Genomic DNA, 4,010 nt, shown 5'->3' with positions numbered 1-4,010 from the left:
CGTGTTTCTTTTATTTTTCAATTTCTGAAGTGTACAAAAAGTATGGGCAATAATGGATGGCAGTTGTGTGCATCTGTGTGCATTCAGATAAAAGCATTTTGACTCTATGGAGGCAGGTGGATTCTCCAGGTACACCAGAAATACAGAAAGTCATCTTTGCCCTTTCTGAACTTCAAATATAATTTCTTGCCACATCTAGGAAGCAAAAACACACTTGCAAAGTACATCCGAGAACCTATGGAAATATTTTGGGGGCCAATTCCAGATATGCTTTCTTTCAGAGTAGATTTAATTTGTGGAAACTGATGGTATAATGACAACTGGTATAAAAGTTTGAAGACAAATTTGACATGAGTCTCATGATTTCACTACACTCATATTCTCATACAGTGATATCCACGTGGAAGAAGTGGTCTGAAAGAGCAGACTTGGAAAATATTTAAATAAGCCATTAGTCCTGCCAACTCAACACTAGGGCATCTTGACCGCACATTTGGAAGTACAAGAAACAAGTCATAAACCTCTGAACTCTGGGAATGATTACATCTGGCATGAGAAGATGCAAGGCGGGGCCCTTCAAGCCAGCCATAGCTGATCTTCAGGGTGTGTTTCCAGCCTCTCTGGGAGGGTAAATGGAGCCAAGGAGCCTGCCCAGCCATTTATCAACAGGAAGGGAAGGTCAAGGTGACAAGAAAGGGTAACAGATAACGGGACAGAGTGGGCACAGGAGTAAAACACTGCCAAGGATGGGACAGAGTGGGCACAGGAGTAAAACACTGCCAAGGACGGCTTTGTGCAAGGTGGAGTGTGATGAAGCAGAAGGAAAGAGGAGGAATAGAGCTTTTCTTCCTAGAGCCACCCAGCTAAGAATGAATGCAGGTGTGAATAACTGGAGCTGGGCTTCCAGAAATTCTCTTCTATAATTCAGTAGTTCTCCATCTTTACTGTTTCAGAACAACCTGAAGATCTTGTTAAAATACAGATTCTGGTAAAGCTGGTCTGACGTGGGACCGAGGTTCTCCATTTCTAACAAACTTCCAGGTGATGCGACCCTGCTGGATCCCCTTTGAGCAGCAAGGCTGTAAATTGAAGACAAGGTAGAAAAAGATTTAAGAAGGAAATGAGGGAGGGCTGGAGGGTCATAAACCCCCATACTTTCCCTGCAGGTCATGCCATGGGACCACTTCCAGAGGAGGTCCTTTGGATTCTTGGGCAACTGAATTTCCTCAGTAGGGTCCATGAGGGAGTTCCCTCTTGTGAGAATTGTAGCCTTTTATTGTTCTTGAATCTGTGTGACAAGGGTGACAGAATGTTGGAGTAGTGAAATCCTTGAAGCAGAGACATTGGCATTCCAAGGAAAGGCTGGAACAGAAGAAGCCACATGAAATCTAAGTGTATAAGTGAGCATATGTAAGACATCCCAGGGAATGCCTAGAAGCATATTTTTGGGGTGAACCTGGTAAGAGAGAAATATGTGACCCTCTGAGGAACCACGTGTGTGCGGCTCAGAAGAGTCAGCATTGGGTTGTCTGCCTCAACAAGTCACAGAGAGTGTAGCATCCATCTGCCTTTTTCCCCCTCTAAGGTGGCTGTGAGAGTATCCGAAAGCCAGACTTTCTATTTTTCCTTCTAAAACATATATATATGTATATATATATATATTTATTGCTGTACGCGGGCCTCTCACTGTTGTGGCCTCTCCCGTTGCGGAGCGCAGGCTCAGCGGCCATGGCTCACGGGCCTAGCCGCTCCGCGGCATGTGGGATCTTCCCGGACCGGGGCACGAACCCGTGTCCCCTTCATCGGCAGGTGGACTCTCAACCACTGCGCCACCAGAGAAGCCCTGAATAGTCTTTTTAAAAAATAACAAACATTTATTACTTTCCCCGAGGCAGTTTGTAAAATATTTGGGAGGCAATGTAGGAGGCCCACTAGGTAGAATTAAAAGGCTTCTTTCTTTCCTTTTTTTTTGTTTTGAAGTATAGTTGATTTATGATGTTGTGTTAGTTTCTGGTATACAGCAAAGTGATTCAGATATATATATTCTTTTTCAGATTCTTTTCCATTATACATTATTACATGTATTGAATATAATTCCCTAATTCTCTGTGCTATACAGTAGGATCTTGGTGTTTATTTTATATACAGTAATGTGTATCTGTTAATCTCAACCTCCTAATTTATCTCTTTTCCCCCCTTTCCCCTTTGGTAACCATAAGTTTGTTTTCTATGTCTGTGGGTCTATTTCTGTTTTGTAAATAAGTTCATTTGTATCATTTTTCTAGATTCCACATATAAGTGATATCATATGATATTTATCTTTCTCTTTCTGACTTGCGTCACTTAGTATGGTAATCTCCAGGTCCATCCATGTTGCTGCAAATGGCATTATTTCATTCTTTCTCATGGCTAATATTCCATTATATATATGATATTATATATGATATATATATATTTTATATATAAAATTTTAGACATATATGTATACCACATATTCTTTGTCCTTTCATCTGTTTTTGGACACTTAGGTTGCTTCTCTGTCTTGGCTATTGTAAATAGTGCTGCTATGAACATTGGAGTTCATGTATCTTTTCAAATTAGAGTTTTAGTCTTTTCCAGATATATGCCCAGGAGTGGGATTGCTAGATCATAAGGTAGCTCTATTTTTAGTCTCTTAAGGAAGATCCATACTGTTCTCCATAGTAGCTGCACCACTTTATAGTCCCTCCAACAGTGTAGGAGGGTTCCCTTTTCTCCACACCCTCTCCAGCATTCATTATTTGTAGACCTTTTGATGATGGCCATTCTGACTGGTGTGAGGTGATACCTCATCGTAGTTTTGATTTGCATTCCTCTAATAATTAGCGATGTTGAGCATCTGTTCATGTGCCTTTTGGCCATTTGTATGTCTTCTTTGGAGAAGTATCTATTTAGGTGTTCAGCCCATTTTTTGATTGGCTTTTTTTTTTTTTAATATTTAGCTGTATGAGCTGTTTGTATATTTTGGAAATTAAGCCCTTGTCTGTCACGTCATTTGCAAATATTTTCTCCCATTCCATAGGTTGTCTTTTCGTTTTGTTTATGGTTTCCTTTGCTGTGCAAAGGCTTATATGTTTGATTAGGTCAAAAGTCTTCTTTCTTGAACTAAAGTTTCTCTCCTATTCTTGACCAGGTCTCTTGTTTTGAGCCCCAGAGAATATGGCAGGGGAAAACAGCAGCATTCTTTCCCAACAAGGCCCAGTAAAGCCCACATGTTGAGCTGCCTGGAGAGTTTGCATTTTCTGACAGCAAGATGGAAGCTCTTTGGAGTCCATTTTGAGGCCATTCTGGCCCAAACCTCACTGAAAAGTATGATTGTTCAGAAACTGCAGTGCAGTTGTGAGCGGCGCCAGATTCTTATTGTACACACTTGCACGCTTAAGGTGGTGTAGAGGTGGGTGGTGGTAGCCCTACTCAGTTATGTGTTAATTCTGTACAAAGCAAAAACTGTAATTGAGATAAAAATCAGAAACATAAATCCCATCTTACAACATTTGTGACATCCCATATAATTAATGGACAAAAGTGAAAACTTAAATTGCACTCGTAAAATGAAAATAGTTATTGAAATAAACTTTACTCCCCCCATTTAATAGGAATCATTAGGCTTTTATTTTACATGGAAAAGGGGGATCAAAGGCATTAAAGACCCATTATTTAAAGTCAAAACAATGTTTTATTGGGTTTTCATGAATTAAAATAGATCAAGGTCCTTTCAAAGTTCAGAAACAAAAGTGAATAAATTTAGGAAGAGGATGTAGCACAGAAGAGAAGAAAGTTAGTATCTTAGAAGTTCTATACTTAAAATAATAGTTCTTTGCCCCTCCTCCAACTCTTGTATTTGATAGAAAAACAGAGATGAATCGTTTTCATTAGCTAAATATATTCTAAGGTTCTATTAGCTAAATGGAAATCTTACTTTAGTCCCTGGTGGAATAATTTAAGCTAGTATTCTTTACGTAGCTCTGCAT

General features: G+C 39.7%; 1 long non-coding RNA gene across 1 annotated transcript; it reads left to right on the top strand.

The window, feature by feature from the left end:
• The first annotated feature begins 543 nt into the window (after positions 1 to 543).
• Positions 544 to 3,632, top strand: LOC137205712 (uncharacterized). The gene is made up of 3 exons (XR_010934270.1): positions 544 to 684; positions 954 to 1,097; positions 3,173 to 3,632. It is a non-coding gene; the product is annotated as an uncharacterized lncRNA (long non-coding RNA).
• The last annotated feature ends 378 nt before the right edge of the window (positions 3,633 to 4,010 follow it).

Source organism: Pseudorca crassidens, chromosome 14 (genome assembly GCF_039906515.1).
Source record: "Pseudorca crassidens isolate mPseCra1 chromosome 14, mPseCra1.hap1, whole genome shotgun sequence".
Lineage (NCBI taxonomy): Eukaryota > Metazoa > Chordata > Mammalia > Artiodactyla > Delphinidae > Pseudorca > Pseudorca crassidens.
This window is presented reverse-complemented; position numbering and strand designations above follow the sequence as displayed.